Here is a 15,688-nt window from a genome sequence, read left to right as displayed (position 1 = left end):
CTGGAGCACCACTGTGACACCATGCTGTCTGAGTACGGATGCCCACAGCTCCTACTGTGTGTGGCTGGTGGGGAGCCCTGCTGGGAGCAGCTATACTTCTGTCTGGCACAGACAGATGGGGCTCGTTATAATCATTCTTTGTAAAGATAGTATAAGGACAGGATATGCCATCTGGTTTTCCAAGGGATTGAGTATTATAATGTGTCATGTGCCCCAGCTGCCTAGTGTGAGCAGCATGACTGCAGGTGCTCTGGGTCCAGGAATGCAAACTCCAGTTAAGCCCTTGGGAACCAAAGGAGCAGGTCCTAAAGGGGTCTGCTTAGTCTAAACGCTCTTACATATGTCAGTCATAGGGAAACACCAGATTAAGAAATGGATGCTGCCTGAGTTTAGTGTTAAATTATTATAAAATGTAAGGAACCTACAAGATTCTGGGTAAAAATTAGTGCAGTGACAAGTGGAAATGATCCAAGGAGTACATACAGTAAGAAATAGAGTCCTGAATTTAATCATCTTGTCTGATTTTCTTAGTGGGTAGTAAATAATTAGGGTTTTGACTAATGTTGTTTTGATTAAACTATAGAATGTGGTCAGTTGTGAAGTGTGAAAGTTTAAGGATGTTTGTAGTAAGGATATTTGTGATGATACAGTTTTGGGGGTTAATGATTGCTGGGATGGATGAAATCGGCTGGCTGTGTGTGCTGGTGGAAGAAGAGACGTTGTTGATGCAAGTGGAGGCACTAACAGGAGGCTAGTGAAAAGTGAAGGCTGTGTCAGTTGATTCAGGAAGAGTGAGCTGGTAAGGCTGGTTAATAGGCTATAAGGTTTAGTGTTAATTCAGAGGATATAATTTTTGACAATCATGTTAATTGTATTACTATAATGTTTGGAATAATGAGTTTTAGCCTTGAAGAGGTTAAGATTTTGTACATAATCAGTACCGTAGGCGCTGGATCCCACAGCTATTAGTGACGGTCCCGGTGCAGCCGCACAGGCGGGGAGCACTGATAGTAGGTGTTATGCCAGCTCATGTAGAATGGGTGCTGAGCATGGTGACAGTGGCTGTAATGAAAACTGATGATATTGTGCCATCTAAGCATAGTAATGGGGATATTAAGTGTGATTTGTATATTAGTATCCATATAGGATACTGTAAATACAAAGAGGATAGTAATATAGAGTAATGCTATTTGATAATTATGAAGTTAATTATAATTTTATGAGTCAGAATGTTTTTGTTTAAAGTAATTACCATACGTTCATTCTAATCCTTTTAAATTCATTCATAGGTTAACCTTATGACTACTAGTAATGCGATTACAGTTTGTGCCATGAAGAGTTTAGTTTTTAGGTTACTCTTGAAATGCTCAGGGTAGGGGTAGGAGGAGGGCAACTTCTAGGTCAAATATAGGAAAGTAGTGACAACTGAGAGTAAGTAAATGGAGAAGGTGGGCGTGCTGGCCCTATAGAGTCACATCCACACATATGTGGGCTTGATTTTTCTGGGCACTGACTGGAGGAGGTCAGAGTGCGATCAGGACAAGCTGTAAGTCTGGTAGTGTATTGGTGAGTGACGTCAGTATAAGCTTTATTGTTTCTCCAGTTACAGGAAAAGCTGTAGATTGGAAGTCAGTTGCTCTATTTAATACTAAAAGAATAAAATGCTCATCAATAGATAGCGATCTATAGGAACAATCAAACTATCTACAAAATGCACTATCAGGCCACTGACTGAAATCCAAAATAACGAGATGTATAGGGAAATTTTAGTTAGGACAGAAAGCACAGAACGAGAAAAGTAGAGCCAATAATTTTGTGTAGTCAGTGGAAGCTTTTAACCATGAAAACTACTGAGCCAAAAACTCCATCTGAAATTGAATGTTATATTCTTCTGACACTTGCAATAATATAAGTTCTTAGAGGAACTGTAATGAATCAAACTTGAAGTATTGTTTATGATTTCTTTGTTAGATGATGGTGAGCGCAAGTGAGGGGAACTTCAGAGGCTCATAGAACTGAAGTATTAAGAAGTTACGGGAACTGTGTGTGTGGTCAGTGTGGTGTTAGGTGGTGTGAGCACATATCTTTATCTTTTTTCTGATCAGAAGGTAGATGGTCATTTTAGGATCTATGTGCATTTGCCTGTGTGTGTGTGTATGTGTGGTGAGAGTTTGGTCGTGGGGAGAAGCACTGTGAACTTACCCACCCTGTACTGAGAGCTGTAGGACCTCCTTCTCTGCTAAAAATGACCCTGCTCTTGTCACCACATCCCCACCCATGACAGCACTTCTTTGTAATAAATGTACGTAATGTCCTGTTTGTCATGGACCAATGCAATGCATCCATTTATAGTTCATAAAGTTATTTATATTTTAAATTAAAAGTACTTATATGTATGATGGATTTTATGTTTTTACTCTTATTTACCTTGGTGCCCGAATTAATGATAATAGAAGACCCATTTCCTGAGACAAAGTTGACTTGCCGTTAAGAGTCAGGATCCCTCGTGAACACATCCTCACTGTTTGTCCTGACTGATGCATGACTTAATATCATTGCAAGAGGAATTTCCCAAGGAAAAGCCAATGGTCTTCCTCAGAACCTTAGGGAGCAGGTCACAGGACGGGCTCCAGGTGGAATTGCTTTCCAAGGTAGATCTTGGTTCAGGGTAAAGTTACAGCACTCGCTGCCCTGAGACCCTTAGATGATTCACATCCCCTCTGTCTTCTCATCCATAAAATGGGTATTGAGAATGTTGTGTAATTGGAACACTGCACTTTGAATTTGGTCAGTTGGCACATTTTATTGCTTAGTGTGAGACCTCAATACCTTTGACCTGATGCTAATTGGTGATTTACAGAGGGTCCCAACTCCTGAGGGTTGGAAGGAATTCTGATTGACAGTAGGAGGAGACCCAGGATCCCTGAAGCCTGCTCACCCTGGATGGGACTCAGTCCCTCCAGGCCAGGGGATCCTGGAGCCAGCACAGCGCCTGAAGCCTGGCTGTGGGACCAGGAAGGCCCAGCAGTGCAGTTGGAAACACAGCCCCACTGGGTCTGTGAGGAGTCGGGGTCAACTCCCCACAGGGCAGGCTCTGGAGTTTCCTCCCCAGGGGCAGCCCATTCTCCTGGAAGTCAGCCCCAACAGAGACAGACACAGAGGCTGGTACCAGCAGTCCCAAGAAAAATGGGAGGTACCAGTCTTTGCAAGTACACTGACCCCTGGGGAGCTCAGCTCCAGGGAGGTGAGAGCCTTAGAGCAGGAGGGACTGTGAGGCCAGGATTCCTGCCTTTTCTGCCCCCTCCACTCTGGGCCCCTTCCCAGAGTCAGGCCACCCTGGCCCTTCGTCCTCCACCATGCACTGTGGGCTGGCTCCCTCTTTCCTTCTTGCCTCGTCTTTTATCTGCTCTTCCTACCCTGTTCCCCCGTTACTGTCTGTCACTCTCTAGGACCTGACTCCCATCTCTCTCTCTCAGTCACTCATGCACTGTCCCTCTCCCTGCCCATCTCTCTCTGTCTCTCCCCCCAGGCCCTCAGGCCCTGGGCTCTGGTCCAGCCCTGTCCAGGGCCACAGGGCTGCACCTCTCCCAGCCCTCCCACCCTCACTGCCACGTTTTGGCCCCAGCCCTGCTCACAGTGGAGGAGCCTGGTTACAGAGGCTGCTCCTGCTGGTACTTACTGCTTCACTGCTGTCCCCCCTCTTCCTGGGCAGCACAGTCATATCTTGACCTGTTGGTGGCCCTTGACCAGTTGGTGGCCCAGCCTGGACCCCAGAGCTGCTGCAGGGCTGGCCACCTGCCCCAGCTAGAAGGAGGGAGGGCCCTGTGAGCTTAAGGGGCTCCTGGGGGATTGGATTGAGGGACGTGTAAGGAGCCAGGTATTTTCACCCAGCTCCTCTTTGTCAATGGCAGAGCGTCCCAAACCACTGACTGCCCCCTGCCCATTTCTCACTAAGAGCGCTGGGCAGACTGTGGGAGCTCCTGAGACTTAGGAGAGAGCTGCTGCCCTCAGCCCCCCTCAGAGTTTGCCTGGAATTGGGGCTCCTGGGGGAAGCGGGCAGGGCTGGGGCCCAAAGCCTGGATGAGTATGGGGCCCTCTCACTGGACTCTGGTGGCCACTCCAGGCACCTCATCCCTTCCTCATTGTCAGCAGTTGGCCACTTCACAGGGACAGATATGAGGGTCTCCCTGACTCTTGAGACTGGCAGGCCCCATGTGCTCAGTATTTCTTGATTGAGTGAACACAACCACCCCCCATATCTAGACACCAAGTCTTCCCACCACCCCAAAAGGGTTTCTCAGGCCCCCTCACAGCCAGTACTGCCCCAAAGCACAACTTTGCTTCTGTCCCACCCAGGTAGTTTCTGCCTCCTTGAACCTGGGTGTAAGTGAATCACCCAAGTGCAGTGTAGAGGGGGTGACAATATATAATTATTTTTTATAGTTTTATATATTTGTTGGCAAAAATCATAGGGCTTATTTTTATGCATGTAACATACGTACTTAAAATTAATGTGTCACCTACAGGTGTACTACAGATAAGGACGGCCACATGGGTGTGGCGATGTGATTAAGATGGTGTGCTGTTAAGATCTTCTCGGTCTTGTGGACGTTCTCTGCATTTTGTGTGCAGTGCTGAGTGAAGGGGAGTGAGGACCTCCCACCCTGCCTGTATATTTGATTCCTCTTGGTTCTGTCATTGTCTACTTAATATGTTTTTCAGCCACTGCCTAAGGGAAATCCTGGGAATTTGGGAAAGCAGGAGGGAGCACCCCAGAAGTAGGGGGCAGGGGACATCGGTTGGGCAGGACCAGAAAGCATAAGGTCAGAAAAGTTTGCAGAGAGGACCCAGGGTTGGATGGCAGTTGGTGGTGGGGGATCAGTTAGGCGGGGCACATTATAAAAGTGAGGTCATCCAGAATGTCCACTGTGAGGTACCAGGGGCAAAGGCAGGTGATTGGTTGAGAGAGGGCATAAAGCATCAGGCGTTGCTAAGGCAGCTTTCAGACAGGAGAAGGCTTGGAGGGAGGCGTCTTGTCCCCTCCAGCTGCTCCTGAGAGTCCACTTGCCTGCTGTTTGTTTTCCTGACCTGCTGACCTCCTGACCTCCTGACCCGACTGAACCCTTCTTCTCCCCTCAAGAGCTTGATTGGCCCTCATCCTTTCTGTGACCCCCTTCTTCTCCTTCCAAGTGCCCAACCCCTCTTCCTGTCACACTCCCTCCCTCCATCCCCCACCCCTCCCCTCCCCTCCCCTCCCCTCCCCTCCCCTCCCCTCCCCCCCTCCTGCCTGGGGACCTCAGGGCCCTGAGAGGACCAGGACATGGAGGTGATGGGGATAGTCTGGTCCCACGTGATGGGGTGTACTGGATATGAAATTACAAATGTGAGTAAACATCGGGCATCAGGTGTCCTCCTTTTTCCTGGGCTCTTTCACACTGTGGTTAAATAGCTGCTTTCTCATGGGGTCCTTGATGGGAACACATTGTTGGTGAAGCCCGAGGCTCTCAGGACAGGTTTCTTGACCAGCCGAGCGGCCCTGGCCACCGGCGTCCTCAAGATCTGAGTCCTATCAGGACCTCTTGGACCAAACAGCAGGTTGACAGGATGAAACCTGAAATAGTTACTTTATTGCATCAAAGAAGGAAGTGTGAACATCCTAAAAGCTATTGAGTTGTATGCCTAAAGTGGGGGAATGGGTGAATTATATCTCAGTAAAGCAGTTTTTTAAAAAGCGAGAAACTCTTATTTACTAGAAGTCATAGTGAGACTGGCTCCCGGAAAGCTTGTCAGGATCCTGCTTCAAGTTGTGCGTGTTCCGGTCCCGTCCCCGTGTGGTGCGCTCTCCTGTGCATGCGCCCTTCCTGGTGGTGACGTCTGGCAGTCCTGGGAGCAGTGGGGTCTCAGCACTGGGTTGGTGCTGGTCTGTTAAACAGGGAAATGTCATCTGTGCTCTGTGCTTTCTGGTTTGTTAACTTATAGCAACTTTGTTTTTTCTTTGAAGTGTATTCTTTTCAGAAATTTTAATGTAACAAAAATATTCAATAGCCCTATAAATTTTAAAATATTTTTATTGAAGTATAGTCAGTTTACCATGTTGTCCATTTCTCGTGTACAACAGAATGCTTCAGTCATATAGGAAAATACATATATTCATTTTCATATTCTTTTTTTACCATAAATTACTACAAGATATTAAATAGAGTTCCCTGTGCTGTACAGTGTAAACTAGTTGTTGTCTACTTATATAGATTAGTATCCATGAATCTCAAACTTCCAATTTTTCCCTTCCCACTCCCTTCCCCTCTGGTAACCATAAGTTTGTTTTCTATGCTGTAAATCTGTTTCTGTTTTGTAAATAAGTTTGTCTTTTTTTTTTTTGATTCCACATGTAAGTGATATCATATGGTATTTTTCTTTTCCTTTCTGACTACTTCACTTAGCATGACATTCTCCAGGTCCATCCATTCCCTGTTGCTGCAAATGGCATCATTTTATCATTTTTATGGCTGAGTAGTAGTCCATTGGATAAAATATACCACAGCTTCTTTTTTTTTACATTTTTTTATTGAGTTATAGTCATTTTACAATAGTGTGTCAAATTCTAGTGTAGAGCACAGTTTTTCAGTTATATATGAACATACATATATTCACTGTCAGAATTTTTTTTCTCTGTGAACTACCACAAGATCTTGTATATATTTCCCTGTGCTATACAGTATAATCTTGTTTATCTATTCTGCATATGCCTGTCAGTATCTACAAATTTCAAACTCCCAATCTGTCCCTTCCCACCCCTCAGCCCCTTGGCAACTGCAAGTTTGTATTCTGTGTCTGGGAGTCTGTTTCTGTTTTGTATTTATGGTCTTTTTTTTTTTTTTTTTGGATTCCACATATGAGCAATCTCATATGGTATTTTTCTTTCTCTTTTTGGCTTACTTCACTTAGAGTGACATTCTCTAGGGACATCCATGTTCCTGCAAATGGCATATTGTTTTTCTATGGCCAAATAGTATTGCATTGTATAAATATACCACCTCCTCTTTATCCAGTCATCTGTTGATGGACATTTAGGCTGTTTCCATGTCTTGGCTATTGTAAATAGTGCTGCTATGAACATTGGGGTGCAGGTGTCTTTTTGAAATAGGGTTCCTTCTGGACATATGCCCAGGAGTGGGATTATTAGGTCATATGGTAAGTCTATTCCTAGTCTTTTGAGGAATCTCCAAACTGTTTTGCACAGTGGCTGCACCAACCTGCATTCACTTCAGCGATGTAGGAGAGTTCCCTTTGCTCCACAGTCTCTCCAACATTTGTCTTTTGTGGACTTTTGAATGATGACCATTCTGACTTGTGTGAGGTGATACCTCATTGTAGTTTTGATTTGCATTTCTCTCATACTCAGTGATAATGAGCATTTTTTCATGTGCCTGTTAGCCATTTGTATGTCTTCACTGGACAATTGCTTGTTTAGGTCTTCTGCCCATTTTTGGATTGAGTTTTTTTTTTTCTTTAGTTGTATGATTTGTTTATATATTCTGGCAATTAAGCCCTTGTCAGTTTCATGTTTTGCAAAAATTTTCTCCCATTCTGTAGGTTGTCTTTTTGTTTTGCTTATAGTTTCCATTGCTATGCAAAAGCTTCCAAGTTTAATTAGGTCCCATTTGTTTATTTTTGCTTTTATTTTTATTGGACTTCTAGCAAATTCTTAGTTATCCCTTTCCTTTTCATCTTGGAGGCTGCCCCCGGGGATTCTGTGTCCAGCTAGGTTGATGGGGGAGCCCTGAGAGCCGAGCTGATGTGAAAATCAGTGGCTGCAACCTGCTGTGATGTTTACAATGAGGAAATGCTCAGGAGGGATGTGACCAGGAGGTGGACGAATTGTCTTTTTTTTTAGTGACGTGTCCTTGTAAAGAATGTTGATTTCCCCAAAGCAGAAAGTGTCCTTCATGTCCTTAGAATTGTCCAAATATAAAGAAAATTCAGATACATGCTGTGAAATTTTTACTGTGTCAGGAAAAATCACCTCCACACCCTAAAAAAGAAAGACTGAGAACACCTCATGGATTTAAGTGGGTTTGTTCTGATAGGCTTCCACCAGATTCTTACGGACCTGGAAAAACCGAGTGTCAGGAACAATCCTTGCACTGAAGCAGAATCAATGCCACATGAACACTCCACCCAGAGAAGAGTCTGTTCTGTGTCTTTGAGCCTACTAAGGAGGGCGTTTCTAGGTCATCTTTGTTGGGATTTTTTCCCTCAAAGGGAATGAGGCTGAGTTCTCACAGGTTAGTCAGCCCTCTTTCCCTACCACATCTTTGAGCATTTGAATAAACTAATTTGTCCTTCTCTACCATTCCTCATGGCTGCTGACAGAACCTGAGTCCATCGGCCCTGATGGATAGACTCTAGGTAGGAGGCAGCTGCTGACGTCAGCTCTCAGACAGTGCCGTGTGTAACAAGCATGCCCACGGCAGAGGGGATTTTACCAGTTAGCGACTAGATGGTGTTTGTTTTTGTGCCTTTGATCTGCGTGTCTCTCCTTTGTGCTGAGACCCACTGCTCTCTCAGACGGCAGCTATGCAAAGACAGTGCATGTTTTACTGACCGCAACTGTGAGAGCTGACAATGACAGTGTTACTGATTTCAGAGGCTGCTTTCTAGAGAGGTTTTTTTTGCACAAGACTGAAACTTGGTGTCTAGATTAGTACAGATTACATTGTGCATTTATTCCCTCCTATAATACTTATATTATAAATCTGGTTTTTACAAAACTATGTGTTTGCCTTTTGTTTTGGTGACTGTACATTCCAGAAATACAAATTAATTTTCATGGTGGCTGTTAATGGACGTAGGTGCAGTACTGTGAAATATGCATGTAAATTATTTGTACTGATTATTTTGAGTTCTCTTTTTATGTAACTTCATTTTTTGAGTAATCTTGTATAATATGATTAAAACTCTATTATACAAATCCTTATTTATTTCAGAAGTCTGACATTACGTGCTCTGGTTCAGTACCAAAGTGAATATTGAAGAAAACCTCCATGGTTTTTAGATAGTTGGGCTAAAATATATCATTAATTTTTGTTGGAATAGTAATTTTGACATTATTCTAAGAGCTGGTCTGCTTACTCACTCATGTCCAGTCTATAAATGTAGAAATACATCTCTGTACATCTCTCTGTATTTTAACATATCTTCATTGCTCTTTCCCCATACATGTTGGGTGTATTTTTGGAGACATTTCATAGGGGTTTGTCCAGGTACTTCATGAACATCCAATAGAAGGTGGAGGCGTCCCATGTCCTGTAGGTTTGTGTTTGCTTATTTTCAACTTCAAGTTGGCTTCTGCATTCATAAGTTAAGTTCTGTTAACTATTTTAAAAATATTTGCAACGTGCCTGTCAGCAAAGTCAAATCTCTAACATTTTGTGTATCAGGTATTTGACGTATGTCTGCAGCAGTGAAACTATTACCAAATGAAGGCAGTAAACATGCCCACACTCCCAAGAGCTCCTTTGAACTCAGGTGTCCCTTCTCACCTCTCTGTGGAGCTATTTGAGGATGTGGTTGAGGGTTTCTAAAGATGATTCTCTGTGACATATACACTGCGAATGTCTTTGAGGTTCCTCATTATATCCAATATCTTTTCAGATCCTTCGCAATTTGGTTCTCCTTTTCTACCCTGGGTCTGATGTTTACGAACTTCTGTGGAAGCTTATTCTTCTTGCTGCCTCCTGGGGAGTTTCTAGTTTTCTCTTATTCGTCTGGAGGACCGTCTGGACCGTCTTTGCTGTGAGTATTACTAAAGTACCTGACACTGTCCTTTTAATCACACCTAATAAGAATTTTTATAGTCACTGGACATTTTATTTGCCTGCCTGGGCCAGAATCCAAGAGTCTTTTCTTTGTTTCCTTTTAGATTACTAACTTGAACACAAATTAGTTTTGAAATGGAAATTTGTTGCAAAATCTTTATAGTAAGAACTCATTGAGCAAGACAACAGTATATTCTCAATGAGACAATGGGAATTTATAAACTCTTCTCTTCAATAACAAAACAGGAAGGTTAAGTATTTGGTGAGCCCATCTATCTCTCCACCTGCCCCTGCCTGTGTGTTGGGTGACGGGACAGGGAAGCTCAGTGTTCCCGAGCAAGTGTGAAGTTAAGGGAACGTCTGTGGCTTCCTGTTTGCCCTCCGTGGATGCATTCTTCTATTGCCACATTATTGCCACTGGAGCTTCACACTGTGATGATACTCCAATATCTTGGCAAGGTTAGGGGCTGGCCTTAGTCTCTGATCATCACTTAAAGTTTTGAATGAAGAAATATGTGTTAAGAGTCAGGGAAATGTGTCTTTACATGGTATTACAGTGGAGTCCTGCCTGGGTTTTACTGAACTATTACTCCTCAGATGATGACTTGTGTCTGAGTCAAGAAGCACGTTCGCTTCTTGAAAATGGTCGCTGTCTGTCCTGCTGCTACGTGTGCTTTTACTACAGCCATTGCTCACTTTCGTTCTCGTCTGATGTCTCATTTGATGTCCGTTTGTTTTTAGTGGTCTTGACAAATCTTATGACCTCATATGTTACCATTGCTTATCAATTCAACAGTCAACTCTGTATAAGATTTCAGAAAACCTTTCATTAAATGAAAGGGGTGCATCTTAATCTTAGTATAAAGATTTTGCCTTTATTTTTCTTTTAGTTTTCTCCTCTCTGTCTCTCTCTTTCTTTTGAAGGTTACACAACAATCCAGGTTCTGGACTTAAGTGTGGATGTTTGGTTTGAAAAAAAAAAATTAGATAAATGATGCATTACAACAACACATCATGAAAATAATATAGTTCAGTGTTGTTAAATATGAATATGCATTATGAAAATTGAATACAGTGATGTTTTTAATAGAATGTAAGCAGATCTTTTGTTCTAAAATAAGTTATTTACCAGTGTGCTATCAGAAATGGTGAGTGAAAGATCATGCCTTAAGTAGGAAATTTTGATTTTTCATCATATTAATTGTTATGCTGAACCAAAGTGATAATTGTGATTTCAATGGATTACTGTTTTGATAGTTTATTAGAAGTTACAGATTTACTAATTACATGTTTTGAATTCAAATTTAATGTTTCTTCCTCTCCTAGGTAAAGCCTCCAGTGTGTCAAGGTAAGATATTAGGGTTTAGTTTCCTTTGTAATATTTTCTCAATACCAGGATTCGATGTGGATTTTAATTCAACTAAGAGTAAACACAGTGACTTCTGATGTCTAACTGACTTCTCAACTCTTGAAAATTTTACTCCTGCGATGGTGTCTAAATGACATCATAGAGGAAGTTGGCATCTATTGAGCTAAGAGGCCAGGAGAGTCACAGGAGCAGGGAGACTAGGATGAGTTTAATTTTGCATAGCAACCTTTAGGAAGCAGGTGATGAGAAAGAGTCTAATGTTTGGAGTGAGTCCCTAACATGAGCTGGCTCTTGGTGAAAAGTAAAGATGCTGAAACACTACTTGAGCCTGTCAGGACTCTCCAGGCTGAGGGAGGGATGCAGATGTAGCCAGGCAGTGTGTGTCACAGCAGAGGGGAAACCATGGGCTGTGACTCAGAAGTGAAGGGAGCCATTCATGGCCTGGGGGAGAAATTTAAGGAGACTTGAATGAAATAATTTTTCTCTTTCTTTGCCTTTCTTTGCCATATGGTTAAATTTTATATATTAGAGTAAATTAAATGCATGTGCAAATCATCTGTTGTAAAAGGTTTTTGTGTAATAAATTACTGTCTGTCTCTTATGGTCAGTTATAACTTTATGAGACAGATTCTAACTGCCTTGGTCACCACCGCTGTATTCCACGAGCCTGATGCTGCCGTGCAAAAGGTGCAGAGTTCAGGAGATGTGTGCTGAAGGAATGAACGGATACGTCATCCCTATTCGTAGGTGTTAGTCTGTAGCTTAACTGATATTTTCTGATCCCTTTCAATAGTTACATCGTTCCTTAACTCCTTTAGTGCATACTGGTTGAAAGTATGGTGTCTTTTACGTTACATTTACATTTTAGTTACTTTCTTAAAAATATTTAACTTTTAATAATAAAAGGCCATGTTTATCTTAGTGATTGATTAACTAATGAGTAGTATGGACTCCTGGATTTTTTTTTCAGTCATCTCCATTATGTTACATCAGTATTTCTGGTATAAATAAGTATTTTTCTATCTTCCCCCACTGAACATTCATATAAATACCTATTGGCTTTAGCATTAAAAAAATGTAAAATTGGTCACTATTTTCAGATGTGTGTATTGGAACACCTAGGGAAAATATAAAAGGAGCATATAATAACCTTGCTCTAGTTCAGCGACTTCAGTTGTAGTTATTACCATTAATAAGTAGCAACTTCCTCAAAACGATTTTTAGGAAAGAGCAAAAACAATTTTACTCTTACCTCACTGGACATCTTAAGTCATTTCGATCCCTCTTTAAGCTGCGTGGCTGAGAAATAAGTCTGTTTGCTGTCAACTTGTGCATCCATTAATGTGTAAAACCCTACGAGTGGATAATCACATAATAATCTGAATTTCTTTTAAAAGACTTACTTTAAGTTTAGATTATCTTTAGTGTTCTAACAAACACAATATTGAAGACCCATGAAGAACTGAATCGAGAGATGTTAAAATTTGATCAGTTTTCTTTTGCCAAACACCTGCATATTGTTGATTGGCAGGATAAGAACAGTGAAAACACAAGACTTTCAGTCTTTCATTGACACGTGTACTGTCTGTCTCGAGTACCTCTTCCTTCGGTAGGAGAGAAATGTAGTCTTCTGGATGTGAATTAGTCCATTATTCACTTCTGCATTTAACAAGAAAAACGAGTCTTCTATTATAGCATCATATTAAAAATGGCAGACCTACTGAGTCTGTGTATTGAGGTCAGCCATCTGCCTAAGGGTTTTTGGTTCTGTTTATTTTTTTCAAAAACCGGATTTTCTTTTCTCCATGTTACTTGCGTAACTTCCAGAAACTTCTAGACACATACACAATTCCTTCCTTCCTGTGTCCCTTTTTTCCTTTCCCCTCATGTGAATAACATTATTTAAAATACGCTACCCATTTTTAACATAAAGATATACTTTGGAGGATTTTTCTTATCAGAACATATAGAACGATCTTATATTTTTATGGTAATTTATAACTTACCTATGTGCTACTTTATTTAACTCTGGCCTTATTGCTGGACAAATAGTTCACTTTCAAGGTTGTTTCTATTATAAACAACAATGCAGTATGCTTACTTAATCTTAAGCGTGTGTGTTTATCTAACATAAAATTTCTAGAGGTGGGATTGCTGCATTAATGGCTACATTGACTTAGAATTGTGGTGTATTCTGCCAACTGGCTGTCCCCGACATACATTAATTTAATATTTATCAACAGTGCTTGAACATGGTTGATTCCATACATACCTGCCAGTACTTTTCATTTGTTTCCAAATATGATGAGTGAGAAATCAATTTTTATGCAAATTTAAATTAACATAAATATTTGGCATTTTAAAATATTTTAAACTATTTTTTATTGCAAGATCTTCCTTTTCCTGCCATTCCTTATTTTGTCTTCTTTTCTTACTGATTTACAACAGCTTTATACATATTTATTAAGAAAGCCGACCCATTCTCTGTCATGCATAATAAAGTAAATTTGTTGATACATTTTGGTTTTGTTAATTTGTTTTTTTCAGATTAATTATATTACATTTATGTATATATTTAAAAGCCAAACATATTTATATGATAGCTTTTAGTTTTTTGACATGCCTCAAAAAGCCTCCAGCATTTCAAAACTTTTTTTAAAATAGTTGTTTCTTCTTTTTTTTTTTTTTTCCTGTTTAAATCTTTGGTTTACATAAAACACTCTGGTATAGCTGCTAAAATTGTAGTATAATTCATGATTTCCCCCAAGTTGATGAGCAGGTAATTCAGCACTCTCTATGGAGTGGCACATCTTTTCCTCTGTATCACTTACATTCTGTTGAGGACTATAAAAGACAGTGATTTAAAAGACAAATTCCATTTGGTCTGACAGGTAGGTCTACAGGTCCAGGACACCTCAATGCATGTAGTTTGTGGGGGCGGCCCTGCTGTGTGGATTTCCCGTGCTCCTGGAAGCAGAGGCAAACTGGAAGATGCTCCATGGGGGAGGACAAAAGTGCCAGAGGACGAGCAGCACCACGTAACACATCAGTTCTTAGCCTCATAACTAGGACGTGGTCTCCTGGCCACATTCTTCTGCCGAAAGCCAGCTGGTTACCTGACAAGGCCCAATGTCACGGAGCTCAGATGTACACTCGGCTTCTGATGAGGCCAGGGCAAGGGTGTGGATGTAGGAGGAGTGAAGCATTGGGACCAGTAATTTAATCTATGGCATTCTCACTGATTTAAATGCTGTCTTTGCTATATATTAGTTTTTCCATATATTCCAGTCTGTTTCTCAGTTCAGTTTTGTCCACTGATTTAATTCAATCTTCCTGGGAAGATACCAAGCTGGTTTGCTTATTCCCTTCAGTAGTGTTTTGCAGCCTTCTTTAAATTTTTGTTTTCCTTTTTCATTGCGATTTAGGAATTTCAACTATATTTACCAAGCAACTTTTATTTAAAGAAAAGCTATTTATTTATATATGTATTAATTTCAAATAACCGTCCTGTTAAATCATCATATTGTATTATACCATCCTTCTGTAAATTCTCTGGAGTGGTCTGGGTACATGGTCATATCATTTACATATAAAGATAATCTCACCTCCTCAGTGTTTTTCTGTGATTCATTCTTCTGGATAATTGTACTGATTAGTTCTTCCAAAGTAGTAGTAAGTAATTATTGTGATACTGGACACATTGTCTTTATTCTGACTTTAGGGAAAACGAAGGCCCATTTGTTTTCAGTTGTCAATTGTTAACCTTAAAAATAATTATACCCCTAGTCACTATCCAGGATAATTACTTCTGGAATCTCTGTATATTGCCTTCAAATTAGGATTGATGGTGAATGCACAGCATGTTCTGCATGACAAGAAACTGAAATTCGGTCTTATATTATCAACATTCTCCACTTTTTCCTTGATTTTAATATGCTTTGTCTTTTAATATTTTCAGGTAATTTCCTTGAAAGTCTGAATCTCTGATTTATTTGTTGTGGTATTTCCAGGTATATCATGGTGGTTGGGTAGGAAAAAAATGTTTTCTGAATGAAACAACAAATGGGTTGATTGATTAACTTTTGTAATGGAATTTGGGCATTTTATTCTAGACTTTCATTCTAGACTTCAGATTTCATTCTGAAGAAAACCAGTGTGAACTGCCCTGAGTGATATGGGAGGTTTACTGGAAGGCATTCCTGTTGCTCAGATTGTGGGGAAGGGCTGAGCAAGCAAGCCTGGGGCAGTTGTGAATATCTTCAAGCTGAGATCTCTGTAGAGTTTTCTCTCTTACCCACATCTCTGCTTCTCTTTCCTGGTTGGCCTCAGTCTCTCCTGCAGCAGATTGATTTTTTCCATGTGGTGTGGGATTTTCTATGAGCTAGCAACCATTTCTCATCACCTTTCTGGGAGGAAATAACTCCCCTCTGTCCATATGCATATACTCCCAGCTCTGCTATGAAAAACCTTGAAGAAAATATCTGATTAGCCCAGCTTGAGT

General features: G+C 41.1%; 1 protein-coding gene across 1 annotated transcript in view; it reads left to right on the top strand.

Annotated features, from left to right (window-relative positions):
* The window catches only part of LOC107035089 (ryanodine receptor 2-like), a 117,391-nt gene extending 102,595 nt beyond the window's left edge, over positions 1–14,796 (top strand). Inside the window, exons 16-18 of the mRNA XM_072951847.1 lie at positions 9,655–9,795; positions 11,145–11,934; positions 14,083–14,796. The gene's annotated coding sequence lies outside the window, so the exon portion shown is untranslated. The remainder of the gene's footprint in view (positions 1–9,654; positions 9,796–11,144; positions 11,935–14,082) is intronic.
* Positions 14,797–15,688: the final 892 nt, after the last annotated feature.

The sequence above is a fragment of the Vicugna pacos genome, chromosome 29 (assembly GCF_048564905.1).
Source record: "Vicugna pacos chromosome 29, VicPac4, whole genome shotgun sequence".
In the NCBI taxonomy this organism is placed as follows: domain Eukaryota; kingdom Metazoa; phylum Chordata; class Mammalia; order Artiodactyla; family Camelidae; genus Vicugna; species Vicugna pacos.
This window is presented reverse-complemented; position numbering and strand designations above follow the sequence as displayed.